Source organism: Triticum aestivum, chromosome 2B, assembly GCF_018294505.1.
Source record: "Triticum aestivum cultivar Chinese Spring chromosome 2B, IWGSC CS RefSeq v2.1, whole genome shotgun sequence".
Classification (NCBI taxonomy): Eukaryota; Viridiplantae; Streptophyta; class Magnoliopsida; order Poales; family Poaceae; genus Triticum; species Triticum aestivum.
Genome location: NC_057798.1, coordinates 52,560,164 through 52,564,979, shown reverse-complemented (window position 1 = coordinate 52,564,979; position 4,816 = coordinate 52,560,164). Strand labels below are relative to the sequence as shown.

At 42.8% G+C, this 4,816-nt stretch overlaps 1 long non-coding RNA gene across 1 annotated transcript; it reads right to left on the bottom strand.

Moving 5' to 3' along the window:
• Positions 1–787: 787 nt before the first annotated feature.
• LOC123040355 (uncharacterized) lies at positions 788–3,893 on the bottom strand. The gene is made up of 4 exons (XR_006418137.1): positions 3,580–3,893; positions 3,378–3,496; positions 2,188–2,638; positions 788–1,098 (listed from the first exon to the last, which is right to left on the bottom strand). It is a non-coding gene; the product is annotated as an uncharacterized lncRNA (long non-coding RNA).
• Between the last annotated feature and the right edge of the window lie 923 nt (positions 3,894–4,816).

Genomic DNA, 4,816 nt, shown 5'->3' with positions numbered 1-4,816 from the left:
GTGTCGACTGCACACTTCCAACACTGAACACCTTTTTTAGCTTTACCCTTGGCCGCGGGCGAATCACCCTGTGAATTAGCCATAGGAGCCAAGCTAGACGGTGCATCCAAGTGAGCATCTTGTACCTGTCCCTGGGTGTTAGGGGTCCGATCTAGATCGAGGAGGAAGGAAAGGAAGTAGGTGGGGAAAACTTGGAGAGGAAGGAGGCCAGGAAGGAGAAGGGCAGCTTCTCACTTGTCTATTTTGATTACAATAATTCTTGATGATCAATACAAGGCCACAACCCACTCTTATCCTCATACGACGGCTCGCAGGCCACTCACTCACGTCTCGCTGGCCGCCCGGTCCCAGTCGTAAGCGCTTCCCGCTTGGCGGATTCTCTGATTTCCCTGGTCGCTGGGCCCTCCACTACAACAAGACCCCCCCTACAACAACGCATCACTACGTTGCCAAATGCCCATATAAGCATTGGTAAGCTCTACACCAACGGATTTGTATGTGTTGCCGTTGGTGGCGTTGGTAGGGTCTACAACAACATATATACATGCGTTGGTAACTAATGTGTATAAGCGTTGCAAGTATAGCAACGTATAAACTATAGCCGCCGCAACACTTCATATGCGTTGGTGATTACCCTGCACAAACAGATTTTAAAATGGAGAAAACATATCATTGCAACTCTGGAAGCAGTTGCTACATACTTCTCTCCTGTACAGGAGATGCAACATAGTAAGAAAGACATCATATATTAGATCAACAATGTTGGTTTACAAAGAACACCATCAAAATAATACATATGTGTACATATATGCTCTGCTCTAAGTATTGCCCATCAGAACGGAATTGTTGACAACAAATTGTACCTTCAGCTTGTACACATGTGTTTAACAAGAACATGTGCATTGTACAAGGAAACAAATCGCAGCTTCATTCCGGAAAACAAAAACCTAAGCTCATCACATGAGCATCTACACTGACATGTTCACCCTTCATTAACTGAAACCAAAATGATCAGCTTCTCTTGGCAACTGTAACTCCATATCCTGATGATAGGTTCTGCCAGTTCCAGCTCTAATAAATTGCACGTTCTTTGTCTTTCTGCTAGCAATGAAGTAAATACGAATAGTTAAGCATACTACCTTGGACAATAAATTTAGTTTCAGAAAACATAAGCAAAAGAAAAACATGAAAGTAAATAAAATTAGTTGAAGCTATATTCTTGTAAACTTGCTACAACGAATGCACGACAACATATTCAATTAATAATGTCAATTGCAATTGGCTGTCAGATTGTGCCAAGTGTGGAAGAAATAATAAATTTAGACACACCTTATGCTTGTCAATACTGGGTCATGTTTACATTTATACATAGATAAGCAAACGTAGACTTTAGGATCACGGTATAATTATCCATCTTAAGCTAGCATGTTCATGTGCGTGCATATCACTATGAAGAGAGGATAATATAAAAAATTCAGAGAAGACACGGTAAGAATTAGTAGGATAAATACTAATGAAATCAAACAAGCTATACACATGTTACTTGTTCTGTACTGGCATATGGTTGACTGCACAACTCATGATTAAATTATATTTAAATGAAGGGTTGATGTAAGTACAGCAACCTTCATACTAAGATATCTTAGCACCAGATTTTAGTTAACAGCTTAGTAACATTTGTTCTTATCGTATCCTTTTATCTCCTCTTCACAAGCTTTTCTTAGAAATAAAAACTCTATAGAATTATCACAACAATAGGCTAAAATCAAGACTGGCCTAAGTTTGTATCTCTTGTACTCCAGGATCATGTCGCATCACGTTCTATTCAGCTTATGAACCTGATGACAGAAAGATATTTGTACAATAGGTAAAAGATCCAACAGAAATAGTTGAGATCAAGTTAGGGTTGTTAGACAAACACCTTCTTGAAAGGAATGCATGTTCTCACTTAGGAACCAATACCTGCTAGCAAGCATATGGAACGGTGTGCTGATTTAACAAGTTCATATACACCCTATCTCTGAAAATACACTAAAAAGTCCTGGAACTTCCTATGGTGTTGCTGTGTTATGTGTACTGGTGCATGTTTGTCTATAACAAAGAGATCAATGGAGTCTGATCTACATCATAATTTGTATTAAAACAATATCAAAATTAGAAAAGGCTCCAGTTTACTTTGGATCTTACCTACGCATCGGTTTATACTTCCGAAGTCAGAGTGTAAGAATAGGCAGAGGCACAGAGCGATTGTCATAATGCATTATCCTGCAATCATACGCAACAATAGTTAATATTCTTGAGAAATAAAATAGATTATCACTGCACAATACGAACAAACATTTACGCAAATTACAAGATGAAATTACCTGCTGGGAGAGAGATATCAAATATATGGGATAAACGTGCTGGAAAAGAGATCAATCTAAATGAACAATTAACATGGCATATTAAGACGAATCCATATATACACGCCACGCGCACACACACAAAGAAAGAAGGGATCGATGAACACCACACCTACATGATGCCATTAACATGCTGCCATCATTGCCGGTCATATTTATCTTCCAAGTTGCGGCACTCACGCAAATGCTCAACCTCATTACGTCAAGTAGCTTTTTATACTATAAGTGTAAACCTGCAAGACCATAGTACACTAAGTAACAACTTAAATTTCAAATACTAGAGAGAATTAAAGATGTAGTGTGGCATCTCACGAAGCATTTTTTATGATGCATCCTAATGAACTACTCCCTCTAATCCTTATTACTTGTCGCTCAAACGGGTGTATATAGATGTATTTCAGTTCTAGATACATCCATTTGAGCTTCAAGTAACATGAATCGGAGAGAGTAAAAAAGATTGCAATTCATCATAACATTCAAATAAATAGAAAGATTTTCAGTATTTAGAAGGACCTCAAGTTAAACAAAATAGTTCAAATGAATCAGATTTACATATATACTCATGGTTAATATTACTGATGCCTCCTTGACAATGGAAGGTTTTGCGAACGTAGTGAAAAAAAAAGCGCAATAACTCCTATTTCCACATAGGAACTAGATTCCCTCCCAATAAGCCTCGTAGGATGCAAACATTGATATCAAAACAAGACTAGTGGATAGTCATCTGAAGAAAAATAATTATTTTGTTCTGGAGTGGCATGGCTACCTACGAATATTATAGGTGCAAACAACAATATGTTCTGAACAACTAAAGCAGAGGATCACCAGCAAAAACGTGCATAACAAAATTAGAGGTTCAGATTTTCTCCAACAAAAAAAAGAGGATCGCTAGCCATAACTTAAGTACAGTAGTATAAATATGCACTGACCAGTTGAATAGGAATGGGACAAACATGCTGTCCAATCTCGTACCTAATTGTCACCCATGCACAAGTGGAACGTTTAAGAATCTGGGGCACCAAATCCCAAACAGAATAATGGAAGCCACCATGTTGAGAGTGGCCGCGGTTGTTGTTGTATCCAGCCGTGATCTACAACGCCACGACGGCAAAACTTTAGGTAGCCACGCCAGAAAGGACCAGAGAGATAAGAGCAGAGAGGAGGGGTGACTCACTGAACCATCGGCGTCGCAGTTGAGGTAGCAGAGGCAGAGCAGCACCGTCGAGCCCGTGGCAGTAGCTGCATGCGCGAAGACGCATGTGTTGGTGAATCGGCAAAAACCAGAGGAGCAGGAGACGCGTCGGTGTTAGGGTTGCTGCAGGGGCACAGGGGCGTGCAGGATGTCATGGCAGCGGAGGATCAGAGGAAGCACTCAATGGGAGCCAGGGCGATGGGGCCAGCGAGTAACGGCGCAGGAGAGCACTGGAGCTAGGCCGAATTGGAGATCGCCGCAGCGGCGTCGTCGCCATGGATCTCGGGTGAGAGAGAAATCGGGGGGGGGGGGGGGGGGGATGGGATAGGAAAAATTGACTTTTTCGGATAAGGTAGAGGTGGGTAAGGTGAGGTTAGTTTTTTTTCTCAGGGAACGGGCACGTTAGCGCTGAGTGGGGAGGGTTTTTTTTCTTAGGGAAACGCTGAGCGGGGAGGTGGGAGATTGAATCAAACAACACTTATCCTAGTTCCGTTGGTACATATGTGTTGGTGTATGTGGGTTTTTGTTGTAGTGCTCTACCTCGTCACTGTCATGGCTCCTCTTGTCAGTCGTGACATTCTCCCCTCCTTGAGGACCGCCTTGCCCCCAAGGCGGTGTTGTTGGATACCGCTGTTGTAGCTTGATTGGGTCTTCCCACGTCGCTAGGTCTGCAGGTAGATCGCTCCATTTGATCAGCACACGTGGTTTGAAGGTGCCGTCCACTCGAACCAGCTTCTTGTCGATCACACCACCGGGCGAATGCTCAGCCTGCAAAACAGCGATAGGAGGTGGTACTGAGTGTTCACAGGCACTTTTGCCCCAACTGCACGCTTGAGAAGGGATACGTGCACCACAGGGTGAATCTTGCTGGTTGGTGGCAGGTTTAGACGGTAAGCCACAGCGCCCACTTTGGCCTGAATGGTGTATGGTCCATAGTATCGAAATGCCAACTTCTGGAAGGGCCAACGGGCAATTGATGTTTGAATGAATGGCTGGAGCTTGAGAAGAACAGAGTCTCCAACTTCGAAGGACCGCTCAGTCCGGTGACGATCAACCTGTTTTTTCATGCGGTCTTGAGCTTGTTTCAACTGTTGCTGAAGAAGCTCACATAACACTTCCCGTTCCTTTAGCCAAGCCGCCAGATCCGGCACTGTGTTCTCAGCCACTTGGTCGATGCCAAATTCCCGAGGCAAGTGTCCATATATGACCTCAAAAGGAG